The sequence below is a fragment of the Equus quagga genome, chromosome 7, assembly GCF_021613505.1.
Source record: "Equus quagga isolate Etosha38 chromosome 7, UCLA_HA_Equagga_1.0, whole genome shotgun sequence".
NCBI classification, from domain to species: domain Eukaryota; kingdom Metazoa; phylum Chordata; class Mammalia; order Perissodactyla; family Equidae; genus Equus; species Equus quagga.
This window is the reverse complement of record NC_060273.1, coordinates 79,615,880-79,632,345: the sequence shown is the minus strand read 5'-3', so window position 1 is coordinate 79,632,345 and position 16,466 is coordinate 79,615,880. Positions and strand designations below refer to the sequence as shown.

Genomic DNA, 16,466 nt, shown 5'->3' with positions numbered 1-16,466 from the left:
AATCATGTTTTGGAAAACTCAGAATTAATAAAAAGTGAAATGGTAACCCACAGTTTACCAGTAGTTACTATTAGAAAAACTGTCATCATTATGATGCTACAAGTATGACAAGAGAACTTTAAATCTAGAAGATTAGTTTCTTGAAACTTGTAGTTTTGTGTTAAACTTCTGGTCCAACAGGAGGACTTCAACAGAGACATAGATTTTTGTAGGGCCATTGGATATCAGCGAGGTGAACTGAGCCCCTACTCTGTGCAGGGGTTTGCTTTCGCTGGTTTTTGGGAGAACCTCAGTGGATCTCTGATGGCTGACAGCAGTATGCATAGTGTATTGGAGTCTTATGTGAAATTCATCCTTGTGACAGTACCCACAAAGGGGCCATGAATTAAATGGAAATGCTGTCTCTAATTGTTCTGAATTTTAACCTGAAAACCTTGAATGGTAAATATTTTTCTCAATTTTCAGGCTGAAGATAAATACTTCTAATACTGCAAATGAGATTATTTAAATTTTATAATACTAGCTGGGTGGATGTATTAGTTTCCTAGGGCTGCCATAACATAAATTACTACAAACTTTGGGGCTCAGAACAACAGAAATTTATTTTCTCACAGTTCTAGGGGCCACATGTCTGAAATCAAGGTGTCAGCAGGGTTGATTCTTTCTTGGGGGCTCAGAGGAACAATCTGTTCCATGCTCTCTCCTAGCTTGTGGTGGTTGCTGGCAGTCCTTGGTGTTCCTTGGCTTATAGACCCGTCACTTCAGTATCTGCCTTCATTGTCACATGACATTCTCCTTGGCTATCGCTTTGTACAAATTTCCCTCTTAGAAGGACATCAGTCATTGAATTAGGATCCACACTAATCCAATATGACCTCATCTTAACTTGATTATATCTGCAAAGACCCTATTTTCAAGTAAAGCCACATTCACAGGTTCTGGGTGGGCATGAATTTGTAGCTCTTCAACCCAGTAGAGTGGGTTTTGAATGAATTTATTTGAAAGCAGTTTAATTGTTCAGGTCAGGACAATTTTTGAGCTTCCTGTTGAGGAAATCTGGTTGATTGTTACTTCATTGTCCTCTGTGAGAAAGTTTTGCTCTCCAGGCCTTCTTGCCTCCTATAAAGAAACTCACAATAATATTAATATGAATTTGGCCAAGTGTTCATTGAGTCTAGTGACTAAGATATTTATTTTCAAAATACAATTAATTGATGCAGGTAACTTTTTATTTCACTCTGTAAGTGTTCCTTGTTTCAGAAGTTTGATGCAGATGTATAGCAGTCGTAGTGCAATACATGCACCTTCCCCAAAATGCTCTCCCCCTCATTTTGAATGCATATCTAAATTTCTGTTTTCTTGTTTATATCTGAGAAAATCTTTTATGTGGCTCTGAATCATAAGTACTTGTCTGTCCTAGTCCAACTTTGCAGTTATTTATGATCATGATCTATTCACTGTAATTTGCCTCCTCCTTGGAAAAATCCACTAGAACAAACTGCTTCACATATCTGCTTCACATCATCATTACTGCATCAGATATGAAAAGCTAAGTGCCTTGCTTTTTTCTGTTGGCTTACTTTTTTCTTTGGAGAACTTAAATGGTGATGAAACCTCTCTCCTATCATAAATAGAACAAAATACATGTTATGAAAATGGTTAAGCTCAGATTCTTTAATCAGCCAAGCCTTGTTGGTTATGTTGTTGAAGCTGTTTATTGATCATTGGAAACCCTGTAGTGGCATTTAATATGTCGCAGATTCTTTGACACCCCTCCCTTAAAAGAGTCGAGCCTAACTTGAGCCTCTTGAATGTGTATAGAGACTCTCACTTCTGTAAAGAATAGAATTAGGGCTGGCCTGGTGGCGCGGTGGATAAGGTTGCACGCTCTGCTTTGGTGGCCCAGGGTTTTGTGGCTTTGGATGCTGGGCGCAGACATGGCACCGCTCATCAGGCCATGCTGAGGCGGCATCCCACATAGCACAACCAGAAGGACGTACAACTAGAATACACAAGTATGTACTGGGGGACTTTGGGGAGAAAAAGAAAAAATCTTTCAAAGAAGGAGTGGGCCAGATTTGACCCACAGGCTATCGTTAGCTGACCTCTGATCTAGGGTTTTCCCAGACTGTTAAAGATGTGAGCTTACTATGTTCAAAAAAGTATTTATAACACTTCTGAGCCAAAATTCATACCTTCTATATCTTTGAGTTTGTAAAGTCCTGTGCTGTCTATGCAATCGTAATTAATAACCAGAGATTTGAATCTATACAGTTTTCAGCATAACTTAATTTCTCTCCGATTACATGAACAATAAACACAAACATTTGTGGATACACTAAAACATAACAACTGTCAGTGGGTAAAACATTCACATACCTAAATGCAGGGTCACTTTACCTCAAGGCCAGTGAAATGGCCAAGTGAGCCTCCTATGGTGGTTAGGAGCTAATTATTGATTTCATGGCATTCAAGTCCCTGTATCTGGGGGTTTCATTGTATTGCCAATCAGCCCAAACTAGTTGTTGAGTAACTACCTTATGGGGACTGAGGCATACATGTGCTTCTTAGATGTGTTCTTTTCTCTTTTTGGGACCCTGCTGACCCCCCACTCTGATTAGATCATTCTTACCTTATACTTTTCCTTCCTAGCTCTTATCACAGTGGTAGTTAAATTATCACAGTTTTCCCTTCTCTAGGCTCCAGCAGGACAGGTTCTGTGCTTGTCTAGTGTGACTGTTCTCTGTGGTACCTGTTATGCTGCCTGGCCCATCATGGCACTTAAATGTTTAAGGAAGATAATCGACTATGTTCTCCAAGAACTGTGTGAGAAAAGGCTCTTGTCTCAAAAATTAAAATGAGTTTTCCTCCCCATTGCCAAATGTAAATACAGGGGTGGGTGGAGAATCTTTACTTTAAAAAAAAAATTGAGATAGAATTTATATAACATAAAATTCACAGTTTTAAAGTGTATAATTCCATGATTTTTATTGTGTTCACAGAGTTGTGCAGCTATCACCATTTTCTAATTCCAGAACATTTCATCACCCCAAAATTGTACCCATTAGCAGTCACTCCTCAAACCTATATATTTTAGCAATACCTAGAAAAGAGTGTCTAAATGTATTTGGTGAATCCTTGAGTAGGGCTCTGATGAGAAAAAGAGGGCGCTTAGCTGGGTGGGGGACATCCAAGAGGCAGAGATGGGAAGGCCTAAATGAAACTTCTTTGAAAAAGGAGAGATGTTAAAAAAAGAGAACCAGCGATGGTAGGTTGAAAGTGGAGTAATGAGGGATAGCTTCTACTAGAACAGAGTTTTTTATCCATTAGTTAAAATTTACAGTTGGATTTCAAAGGCTGAGATCAGAGACTTGCAGCTGCATCAGTAACTTCTTCCCTACAGCTCACGTATCTAGGTGGATGAAGGAGAAGGCCCAAAGAAGCTGGGATACACCTTTATGTATTCCTGCACTGTCCTAATGATATTCTGCTCTGTAAAGGGGCCAAATAGATGATTGGTATACTGGGTGACAATGGATTTCCTGGGAGAAAGCTTGTGTCAGAGAAACCAGAGTGGGGAAAGGGCTGAGTGACCTCATGTGTATGGTCTCTGATGAAGACAGGCTGTCTTCTAGCAGATAGGAGGCTCTTTTTCCTATTTTGTCCCAGAGCTTGTAATCAGGACACATGGACATGAAAAGTAAATTAATAGCGTGAGTGGCATGCAAGGAATGGAGTGGAATAGAGGATAAGCATGGGATTGGAAGAGTTTCCTGAAGGTGCACTGGATTTTGAAAGGTGGAGGAAGGGAGAGGAAAAAGTCACTCAGGAAGGAAAAACAGCAGACTCTGCAAGATGTGCATGGGCGACAGTGAAGGTTGAAGGTCTTGACTGGAGAAGGGTGCTGGGAGGAGAGGTTAGGAGAAAAGCATTTGGAGCTAGAATTTAGAAGGTGGCTTGGAATGCCAGGTGAAGAAGGGAAGACTATCAGGGAAATGATAAAGAATCAGATAATTCTGTGGTTGGGATAGGTCTCGCAGATTCAGGTTTCCGTATATTTGACTATCTGTGGTTTCCGTATACTTGAATATCTGTAGTGACACAACACTTGTACCCCTGGAACCAGCTTTTTCCAGCGTTGCCTTGTGTTTATTTAAAAAGCCTTTTCTCCTTAAACTGAAGTAGTTCTCCTTAATGTTGTTCCTGTTTTAAGAAGTTCTGCTATTTGGGCAACACAGAATATGAGGAAAAGTGGTGTTTGGGGAGATGAGTCTCTCAGCTATGTGCAGGAAGAGTTAAAGGGGTTGGGAGAGAGAGCCTAGAGGCAGGACCAACAGTCAGGAGACCACCACAGTGGTAGGGGGTGAGATGGAGCTATTAAGGAAGGGACTGCTGTAACAGACAATGGAAAAGGAGAATTGGCCAGATGTCATGCACGTTAACTGCCAGCTTGGCCTGTGCAAATGGCTGATCTTCTTTTTGATAAAACTGAGGATCTGGTATGTGAAAAATTTATCATGTGTAATAATTTATTTTCCTGTGACTTGAATCATGTAGGGTGTGTGTTGAAGCAGTGTGTACTACTAAAGGTGAATTACATAATTAGCATATTTTCCTCGGCTTAGAGTCATTAAGATTCTGCTGTTCCAATTTTCAGTCAGGTTAAAAAAATTTTGATTACAATATTTTCTTCAGTGTTTATTTACACTAATAAAAAGTCAACTAACAGGTTATTTTATTTTTATTAACTTTTTATTTTGATTCATAGGAGTTGTAAAGATAGTACGGAGCCGTTCAGTATACCCCTTACCCATTTTCCCCCGATGGTTACATCTTATGGAACTATTGTACAATAGCAACACCAGGAAATTGACATTGGCACAAAATGTGTATATAATTCTCTGATTTTTATCACATGTGTAGATTTGTGTAACCACCACTGCAATCAAGATAAAGATCTATTCCATCACCACAAAGCTCTCCCTCATGCTGCCCCTTTATAGTTGCACCCACACTGCTTACACTCCCCACCATCCCTAACCCTTGGCAACTAATCTGTCTTGGTCTCTAATTCTCTCATTTCAAGAATATTGTATAGGAGCTGGCCTGGTGGCATAATGGTTATGTTGGTGTGCTCCACTTCAGTGGCCTGGGGTTCACAGGTTTGGATCCTGGGCCTGGCCCTGCCCACTGCTCATCAAGCCATGCTGTGGCAGCATCCTATATACAAAATAAAGGAAGATTAGCATAGATGTTAGCTCAGGTACAATCTTCCTCACCAAAAAAAAAAATAAATAAATAAAAAGAAATAATAAGAAAAAGAATATTGTATAAGTGGAATCATACAGTGTATGGCCTCTTGAGATTGGCTTTTTTTCACTCAACATGATGCACTTGAGAGCCATCCAAGTTGGTGTGTTTATCAATAGTTTGTGACTTTATTGCTAGATAGTATTCCATGGATACTCTATGGTCTGGATAAGCTTGTCTTTTCAACTTCTTAACAAGTCTTTTGCATGGTAAAGGTTTTTAATTTTGATGAAGTCCAATTTATTGATTCCCTCTCACCCCAGTTTGTGGATCATGCTTTTGGTGTCATGTCTAAGAATTCTTCACCAAGCTTTAGCTCATGAAGATTTTCTCCTGTTTTCTTTTAAAAGTTTTGTAGTTTTACATTTTACATTTAAAGCTATAACTCATTTTGGGTTAAATTTTGCATAATGTGTGGGGTTTAGGTATATTTCATATTTTTTTCCCCATGGACATCCAGTTACTCCGGTATCATTTGTTGAGATTCTGCTAGAGATTGTATTGAATCTGTAGATTGCTTTAGGTCATATGGACTTTTTATTTTGCTTTTGTTTTTTTATTCTTGACTATATAGACTTCACACTAGCTTTTTCTTTTGGTCTTTTAAAATGTTTTTTTTATTGTAATTTGATGATTTTATTAATGTAGGGCTTTATATATCTATATCTCCTTGGTTTTTTTAAGTTGAGGTCATACTAGTTTACAACTTTGTGAAATTTCAGTTGTACCTTATTATTTGTCAGTCCCCATATAAGTGTACCCCTTTGCCCTTTGTGCCCATACCCCAGCACCTTTCCCCCTGGTAACCACTGAGCTGTTCTCTTTGTCTATGCATTTGTTTATCTTCCACATATGAGTGAAATCACATGATGTTTGTCTTTCTCTGTTTGGCTTATTTTGCTTAACATGATATCCTCAAGATCCATCCGTGTGGTTGCACATTGGATGATTTTGTCTGTTTTTTTGTGGCTGAGTAGTATTCCATTGTGTGTTTGTATGTGTGTGTATATATACATATATAGATAGATAGATAGATATCTTTATCCAGTTGTCAGCCGATGGGTATTTGGGTTGCTTCCACATCTTGGCTATTGTGAATGATGCTGCAATGAACATAAGGGTGCATAAGTCTCCTTGAATGGTTGATTTCACGTTCTTTGGATACATACCCAATAGTGGGATAAGTGGGTCATATGGTATTTCAGTTATTAATTTTTTGAGAAATCTCCGTACTGTTTTCCATAGTGGCTGCACCAGTTTGCATTCCCATCAGCAGTGTATGAGGGTTCCCTTTTCTCTACAACCTCTCCAACATTTGTTATTTTTTGTCTTGGTGATTATAGCCATTTCATTGGATCTAAAGTGATATCTTAGTGTAGTTTTCATTTGCATTTCCCTGATGATTAGTGATGTTGAACATCTTTTCATGTCCTTATTGGCCATCTGTATATCTTTGTAGAGATGGCTGTTCATATCCTCTGCTGATTTTTTGATTGGGTCATTTGTTTTTTTGTTGTTCAGTTGTGTGAGTTCTTTATATATTATGGAGAGTAACCCCTTGTCGGATATATGATTTGCAAATATTTTCTTTAAATTGATGGGTTGCCTTTTTGTGTTCTATTTTATTTCATTTTTGGAGGAAGATTGGCCCTGGGCTAACATCTGTGCCCATCTTCCTCTATTTTATGTGTGGGACAGCTGCCACAGCCTGGCTTGATGAGCGATGTGTAGGTCTGTGCCCAGGGTCCCAACTGGCAAACTCCGGGCTGCCGAAGTGGAACATGTGAACTTAACCACTACACCACTGGGCTGGCCCCTGGTGGGTTGTCTTTTTGGAAGCTCTTTAGCCTGGTGAAGTCCAACCTGTTTATTTTTTCTTTTGTTTCGCTTGTCCGAGTAGACATGGTATTTGAAAAGATCCTTTTAAGACTGACGTCAGAGTATACTACCTATATTTTCTTCTAGAAGTTTTATGCTTTCAGGTCTTACATTCAAGTCTTTGATCTATTTTTGAGTTTATTTTTGTGTATGGCAAAAATAGTGATCTACTTTCATTCTTTTGCATGTGGCTGTCCAGTTTTCCCAACATCATTTATTGAAGAGACTTTCCTTTCTCAATGATGTTCTTATCACCTTTGTTGAAGATTAGCTGTTCGTAGATGTGTGGTTTTGTTTCTGGGCTTTCAGTTCTGTTCCGTTGATCTGTGTGCCTGTCTCTGTACCAGTACCACACTGTTTTGATTATTATAGCTTTGTAATAGTATATTTTGAATTCAGAGATTGTGATGTCTCCACCTTTGTTCTTTTTTTCGGGATTGCTTTAGCTATTAGGAGTCTTTTTCTTGCCCCATATGAATGTTAAGATTCTTTGTTCTGATTCCGTGAAGAATGTCATTGGGATTGCATTGAATCTGTAGATTGCTTTGGTTAGTATGGACATTTTAACTATGTTTATTCTTCCAATCTGTGTGCATGGAATATCTTTCCAGTTCTTTATGTCATCATGTATTTCTTTGAGTAATGTCTTTTAGTTTCATTGTATAGGTCTTTCACCTCCTTGGTTAAATTTATTCCTAGGTATTTTATTCTTTTTGTTGCGATTGTAAATGAGGTTGTATTCTTTTTTTTTTTTTTTTAAGGAAGATTAGCCCTGAGCTAACTGCTGCCAATGCTTTTCTGTTTTTGCTGAGGAAGGCTGGCCCTGAACTAACATCCATACCCATCTTCCTCTACTTTATATGTGGAATGCCTACCACAGCATGGCGTGCCAAGCGGTGCCATGTCTGCACCCGGGATCCATCCAAACTGGCAAACCCCGGGCCGCCAAATTGGAACGTGCACACTTAACCGCTGCACCGCCGGGCCAGCCGCGGGGTTCTATTCTTGAGTTCTCTTTCTGTTAGTTCGTTATTAGAGTATAGAAATGCAACTGATTTTTCTAAGTTGATTTTGTACCCTACAACTTTGCTGTAGTTGTTGATTATTTCTAATAGTTTTCCAATGGATTCTTTATGGTTTTCTGTGTATAAAATCATGTCATTGCAAACAGTGAGAGTTTCACTGTTTGAATTCTTCTTATTCCTTTTTTTTTGCCTAATTGCTCTGGCCAAAACCTCCAGTGCTATGTTGAATATTAGTGGTGAAAGTGGGCATCCTTGTCTTGTTCCTGTTCTCAGAGGGATGGCTTTCAGTTTTTCCCCATTGAATATGATGTTGGCTGTGGGTTTATCATATAAGGCCTTTATTCTGTTGAGGTACTTTCCTTCTATACCCATTTTATCAAATGTTTTTTTATCATAAATGCATGTTGGATCTTGTCAAATGCTTTCTCTGTGTATATTGAGATGATCATGTGGGTTTTATTCTTTATTTTGTTAATGTGGTGTATCACATTGATTGATTTGAAGATGTTGCTGTGTCCCTGGTATAAATCCCACTTGATCATGGTGTATGATCTTTTTGATGTTTTGCTGTATTCGGATTGCCAGTGCTTTGTTGAGGATTTTTGCATCTGTGTTCACCAGTGATATTGGCTTATTTGTATTGTTCTTGTCTGGCTTTGGCATCAGGGTGGTGCTGACCTTGTTGAATGTGTTAGGAATAGTTTTGTCTTCCCCACTTATTTGGAATAATTTGAGAAGGATAGGTATTAAAGCTTCTTTGAATGTTTTGTATAATTCTTGAGAGAAGCTGTCTGGTCCTTTATTTTTGGGAGGTTTTTGCATACTGTTTCAATCTCTTTACTTGTGATTGGTCTATTCAGATTATTTATTCTCGATTCAGCTTTGGGAGGTTGTAAGAGTCTAAGAGTTTACATATTTCTTCTAGATTTTGCGATTTGTTGGTATATAATTTTTCATAGTATTCTTTTATAATCTTTTGTATTTCTGTGGTATCTGTTGTAATTTCTCCTCTTTCATTTCTAATTTTATTTATTTAAGCTTTCTTTTTTTCTTAGCGAGTCTGGCTAAGGGTTTGTCAATTTTGTCTATCTTCTCAAAGAACCAGCTCTTTGTTTCATTGATCCTTTCTACTGTCTTTTTTGTTTCAATTTCATTTATTTCTGCTTTGATTTTTATTATTTTCCTCCTGCTGACTGTGGGCTTTGTTTGTTCTTTTTCTAATTCTGTTAGGTGTGGTTTGAGATTGCTTATTTGTTAAGGTAAGCCTGTATTGCGATGAATTTCCCTTTTAGGACCACTTTTGCTGCGTCCAGTATGAATTAGTTTGGTATGTTTTCATTTTCATTTGTCTCCAGATATTTTTTTATTTCTCCTTTAATGTCTTAAATGATCCATTGGTTGCTCAGTAGCATGTTGTTTAGTCTCCACATCTTTGTCCGTTTCTCAGCTTTTTTCTTGTAGTTAATTTCTAGTTTCACAGCATTATGGTTGGAAAAGATGCTTGATATTATTTCAGTCTTCTTAAATTCATTGAGACTTACCTTGTTTCCAAATGTATGGTCTGTCCTTGATAATGTTCCATGTGCACTTGAGAAGAATGTGTATTCTATTGTTTTTAGATGAAGTGTTGTATATATATCTAAGTCCATCTGGTCTAGTTTTTGTTTAATTCCATTGTTTCCTTACTGACTTTCTGTCTGGGTGATGTATCCATTGATGTAAGTGGAATGTTGAGGTCCCCTACTATTATTGTGCTGTTGTTAATATCTCCTTTTAGGTTTGTTAATAGTTGCTTTATGTACTTTGCTGCTCCTGTGTTGGGTGTATAGATATTTCTAAGTGTTATGTCCTCTTGGTGGAGTGTCCCTTTTATCATTATTCCATCTTGTGTTGTGAGTTTGTAGTTAAAATGACAAGATTGTAATTATTTTTCATGTTTCCTTCCGTTTATCTTTAATGTTACACTTGAGTGTTTGCTAACCTGTTCTGATGGATAGCTACAATTATCTTATTTTTTCTATCTATTTATCTCCTTACCCAGGGCTTTGTAACCCCTTTCTTTTTCCTTTTTTTTTTTTTTAGGTATGAGGGCCTTCTTGAGGATTTCTGGGGTGGGGGTGGGGGTCTTGGTGTGATGAACTCCCTTAGTTTTGTTTATCTGGGAGAGTTTACTGTTTCATCATATCTGAAGGATGTTTTTGCTGGATAGAGTATTGTTGGCTGAAAGTTTTTGACTTTCAGAGTTTTGAATATATCATTTCACTCTCCTAGCCTGTAAGCCTTCTGCTGAGAAATCTGTTGAAAGTCTGATAGGGGTCCCTTGTAGAGTATTTTCTTCTGCATTGCTGCCCTTAGTATTTTTCTTTGTCATTGACTTTTGCCAGCTATGCTACTATGTGCCTTGCAGTAGGTCTTTTTACATTGATATAGTTAGGCAATCTGTTGGCTTCTTTAAGTTGCATTTCCACATCCTCCCCCAGGTTTGGGAAGTTCTCTGCTATTGTTTTTTTGAACAAGCTTTCTGCTCCATTCTCCTTCTCTTCTCCCTCTGGAATACCTATAATCCTTATGTTGCATTTTCTAATCAAATTGTATATTTCTTGGAGAATTTCTTCATTTCTTTTGAGTCTTAGTTCTCTCTCCTCCTTGATTTGAAGCAGTTCTATATTGCTGTCCTCAGTATTGCTGATTTGTTCCTCCATAATATCAGCTCTATTGTTCAGGGAATCCATATTCTTCTTTACTCATCCATTGTGTTTTTCATCTCCAATATTTCTGATTGGTTCTTTATAGTTTCAATCTCTTTTGTGTAGAAGTTTCTGAATTCATTGAAGTGTCTATCTGCATTTTCGTCTAACTCATTGAGATTTTTATGATAGCTATTTTCAGTTCTCTGTCATTTAGATCATAGATTTCTGTGCCTTCAAGATTGATTTCTGGGTACTTGTCATTTTCCTTCTGGCCTGCAGATTTCATATATTTTTTTATACTGCTAGATGGAGTGGATTTGTGCTTCTGCATAGTAGTAGTATTTGATCGCTGCTTCCACCTGCTGCCACTGGCTGGGAGTCAAGAGCTGTGTATTCTGAGCCTGCTGTGATTCATGGATCAGCTCCCAGCCACTGCTTTTCTGCCTGCTTAACTGGGGTGCTGGGTCGGGGGGAGGGGCACTTTCTTTCTCCTGTGCAATCTCAGGGGTTTGTTGCTCTGCCCTCTCTGTCCGCTCTCCTGGGCTGTTAGCTCGATGTACACTGCTGTGATAGCTAGTCACCTCTGTGTGGGGCTTTTCCCTGGGCTGTGAGGGACCTCAGAGAGAGATGGTGTTCCTGTGGAGGGCCCCCCCTTCCCTCCTGGAGCTGCGTGCAGTCCCTGGGTTGCTGCCCTTTGAGAGGAAGAGAAGATTTCTCTACCTCGTTCCAGTTCCTTGGGGGTGGTGGGTGGGGATTCCAGCACCCCTACCTTCAGACGTATGGCTGCATATGTCTCTCCGATGTCTGTTGTGTTGTGTGGATGTCCTCTATTAGAATATAAATGTCCTTTCCGTTGTGTCTTAGAGGGGAAAGCTCACTCTGCCATGATGCTGACATCATTCTAACACTAGCTTTTTGGTGATATGGATATTTTAACCATGTTAATTCTCCCAGTCCATGAGTGTGAAATATCTTTCCATTTCTTTCTGTCTTCTTCGATTTCTTTCAGTGATTGGTTAAATTTATTCCTAGGTATTTTATTCTTTTAGTTGTGATTATAAATGAGATTGTCTTTCTGTTAGTTTGTTATTAATGTATAGAAATGTAGCTGATTTTTGTATGTTTGTTTTGTACCCTGAAACTTTACTGTGTTTGTTAATTATTTCTAGTAGTTTCTTGGTGGATTCTTCGTTATTTTCTATATATAAGAATCATGTTATCTGCAAATAGTAACACTTTTACTTTTTCCTTCCCAGTTTGGATTCCTTTTATTTCTTTTTCTTGCCTAATTGCTCTGGCTATGACTTCTAACACCATGTTGACTAAGAGTGGTGATAGTGGGCCTCCTGTTTTGTTCCTCTTCTTAGAGGGATAGCCTTCAATCTTTTCACTGTTGAGTGTAATGTTAGCTGTGGGTTTGTCATATATGACCTTATTATGTTGAGGTACTTTGTTTCTGTACCTACTTAATTGAGAGTTTTTATCATAATTGGATGCTGAATCTTGTCAAATACTTTTTCTGCATCTGTTGAGGTGATCATGTGATTTTTATTCTTTTTTTTTTTTGAGGAAGATTAGCCCTCAGCTAACTACTGCCAGTCCTCTTTTTTTTTGCTGAGGAAGCCTGGCCCTGAGCTAACGTCCGTGCCCATCTTCCTCTACTTTATATGTGGGACGCCTACCACAGCATGGTGTGCCATGCGGTGCCATGTTCGCACCGGGATTTGAACTGACGAACCCCAGGCTGCCAAGAAGCAGAACGTGCGAACTTAACCGCTGCGCCACCGGGCCGGCCTCCATGACTTTCATTCTTCATTTTGTTAATGTGGTGTATCACATTGATTTGTGGATGTTGAACCATCTTTGCATCCGTGTCATAAATCCCACTTGATCATGGTGTCTGAAACTTTTAATGTAATCAATTTGCTAATATTCTGTTGAGGATTTTTGCCTCTGTATTCTTCAGCGATATTGGCCTATAATTTTCATGTTTTTTGCTTCGTTTTGCTTTCTGAGGAAGATTTGCCCTGAGCGAACATCTGTTGTTCATCCTACTGTTTTTTTTTTTGCTTGAGGAAGATTAGCCCTGAACTAACATCTGCACCAATGTTCCTCTTTTTGCTTGAGGAAGATTGTTGCTGAGCTAAGATCTGTGCCAGTCTTCCTCTATTTTATGTGGGATGCTGCCACAGCATGACTTGATGGGTGGTGCTAGGTCTGTACCCAGGATCCAAACTTGTGAACCCTGGGCTGCTGAAGTGGAGCATATGAACTTAACCACTGTGCCACTGGGCTGGCCCCAGTCGTCTTCTACTTTGCATGTGAGATGCCTCCACAGCATGACTGATGAGGGGAGTAGGCCCATACCCAGGATCTGAACCCATGAACCCGGGCTGCTGAAGTGGAGTGTGCAGAACTTTAACCACTCAGCCACTGGGCTGGCCCCCTAATTTTCCTTTCTTGTGTGTAGTTGTCTGGTTTTGCTATCAGGGTAATGTTGACCTCATAAAATGAATTAGGAAGTGTCCCTTCCTCTTAAATTTTTTGGAAGAAATTGAGAAGGATAGGTATTAATTCTTCTTTGAATGTTTAGTAGAATTCACCAGAGAAGCTGTTTGGTCCTGGAGTTTTGTTTTTTGGGAGGTTTTTGATTAGTGGTTCAGTCTCTTTACTAATGATTGGTCTATTCAGATTTTCTGTTTCTTCTTGATTTAGTTTTAGAAGGTGGTATAATTCTAAGAAATGTCTATTTCTTCTAAGTTATCCAATTTGTTGGTGTATAGCTTTTCATAGTTTTCTCCTATAATGCTTTGTATTTCTGTTGTTTCCATTGTATTTTCTCCTTTTTCATTTTTGATTTTGTTTGAGCCTTATCACTTTTTTCCTTAGTGAGTCTAGCTAAGGGTTTGCCAATTTTATTTATCTTTTCAAAGAACCGGCTCTCAGTTTCATTGATCTTTTCTGTTGTCCTTTTTGTTCTATTTCTTTTATTTCCACTCTGATTTTTATTTGTTGAAAAATTTGTTTTTTCTGCATTGAATTGCTTTTGCACACTTGTTAAAAATTGATCAGCTGTACTTGTGTGGGAGTATTTTTGGATTCTCTGTCTTTTTCCGTTGATCTATATGTCTGTCCCTCTGCCAATACCACATAGTATTTATTGCTGTAGCTATATGAGTTGGGTAGAGTGATTCTTCTCACTTTATTATTTTTCTAAATTGTTTTAGCTATTCTTGTTCTTTAACTTTTCTATGTAAGTTTTAGCTAATCTTGTCTATATATACAAAAAATCTGAGATTGTGATAGGAATTACATTTAACTTGTAATCAATTTGGGGAGAATTGATATTTTTACTATAATGAGTCTTCCAATTCATGAACAAAATATCTTTCCATCTATTTAGATCTTTTGTGAATTCTTTCATCAGTGTTTAGCAAAAAAGTCCTGTGTCTGTTTTCTTAGATTTATACTATTTCAGTTTTTAAAAAATTAAAATAGTGTTTTATATTTATTTAATTTTATATTCCCTTTCAGGTCTTTGGCTACATGCATATGCATTTTACCCTAGTGTTAATTCTAGCTTTGATATCAGTTTATTATTTTCTGTTTAAAAATGTAACTCTAGTTGGAGACATTTTTTTTTTTGTTTTTTTTTATTTTATTTTTTCCTTTTTCTCCCCAAGGCCCCCTGGTACATAGTTGTATATTCTTCATTGTGGGTCCTTCTAGTTGTGGCATGTGGGACGCCGCCTCAGTGTGGTTTGATGAGCAGTGCCACGTCCGCTCCCAGGATTCGAACCAACGAAACACTGGGCCGCCTGCAGCGGAGCATGCAAACTTAACCACTTGGCCACGGGGCCAGCCCCTAGTTAGAGACATTTTTGATGAGTTAGTGTAACCTTGGAATTTATAATCTTTTTTTTGCTGCGGAAGATTCTCCCTGAGCTAACATCTGTTGCCAATCTTCCTCTCTTTGCTTGAGGAAGATTAGCCCTGAGCTAACATCTGTGCTAGTCTTCCTCTATTTTGTATGTGGGTTCCCGCCACAGCATGGCTGATGCTGACTGGTATAGGTCTGTGCCCGGGAACCAAACCTGGGCTGCTGAAGCAGAATGTGCTGAACTTAACCACTAGGCCACAGGGCCAGCCCCAGAATTTATAATCTTTAGAACTACATACTTTCTATTGCATCATTTCCCTCTTATTGGAACTTAAAGGTTGTCTTTATGTTTTTTTTTTTTTTTGATTTTTTTTTATTGAGTTATTGATAGGTTACAATCTTGTGAAATTTCAATTGTACATTAATGTTTGTCAGTCATGTTGTAGGTGCACCACTTCACCCTTTGTGCCCACCCCCCACCCCACCTTTCCCCTGGTATCCACTAAACTGTTCTTGGTCCATAGTTTTAAATTCCTCATATGAGTGGAGTCATACACAGATTATCTTTCTCTTGCTGGCTTATTTCACTTAACATAATTCCCTCAAGGTCCATCCATGTTATTGCAAATGGAATGATTTTGTTCTGTTTTGCAGCTGAGTAGTATTCCATTGTATATATGTACCACATCTTCTTTATCCATTCGTCTGTTGATGGGCACTTAGGTTGCTTCCACGTCTTGGCTATTGTAAACAGTGCTGCAATAAACATTGGGGTGCACAGGACTTTTGGGATTGCTGACTTCAGGCTCTTTGGATAAATACCCAGTAGTGGGATGGCTGGATCGTATGGTAGTTCTATTTTTAGTTTTTTGAGGAATCTCCATACTGTTTTCCATAGTGGCTGCACCAGTTTGCATTCCCACCAGCAGTGTATGAGGGTTCCTTTTTCTCCGCAACCTCTCCAACATTTGTTGCTATTGGTTTTAGATATTTTTGTCATTCTAACGGGTGTAAGGTGATATCTTAGTGTAGTTTTGATTTGCATTTCCCTGATGATCAGCGATGATGAGCATCTTTTCATGTGCCTATTGGCCATCAGTATATCTTCTTTGGAGAAATGTCTGTTCATGTCTCCAGCCCATTTTTTGATTGGGTTGTTTGATGTTTTGTGATTGAGTTGCGAGAGCTCTTTATATATTAAGGATATTAAGCCTTTGTCAGATATATGACTTGCAAATATTTTTTCCCAGTTAGTGGGTTGTTTTTTTGTTTCAATCCTGTTTTCATTTGCCTTGAAGAAGCTCTTTAATCTGATGAAGTCCCATTTGTTTATTCTTTCTATTGTTTCCCTTCTCTGAGAAGGCATGGTGTCCGAAAAGATCCTTTTAATACTGATGTCAAAGAGTGTACTGCCTACGTTTTCTTCCAGAAGCCTTATGGTTTCAGGTCTCACCTTTAGGTCTTTAATCCATTTTGAGTTTATTTTGGTGAATGGTGAAAAAGAATGGTCAATTTTCATTCTTTTACATGTGGCTTTCCAGTTTTCCCAGCACCATTTGTTGAAAAGACTTTCTTTTCTCCATTGTATGCCCTCAGCTCCTTTGTCAAAGATAAGGTGTCCATAGATGTGTGGTTTTATTTCTGGGCTTTCAATTTTCTTCCATTGATCTGTGCACCTGCTTT

At 38.4% G+C, this 16,466-nt stretch overlaps 1 protein-coding gene across 2 annotated transcripts in view; it reads left to right on the top strand.

Moving 5' to 3' along the window:
* The window catches only part of CTNNA1 (catenin alpha 1), a 182,397-nt gene that overhangs the window by 29,268 nt on the left and 136,663 nt on the right, over positions 1-16,466 (top strand). The gene's annotated exons all lie outside the window — the stretch shown is intronic.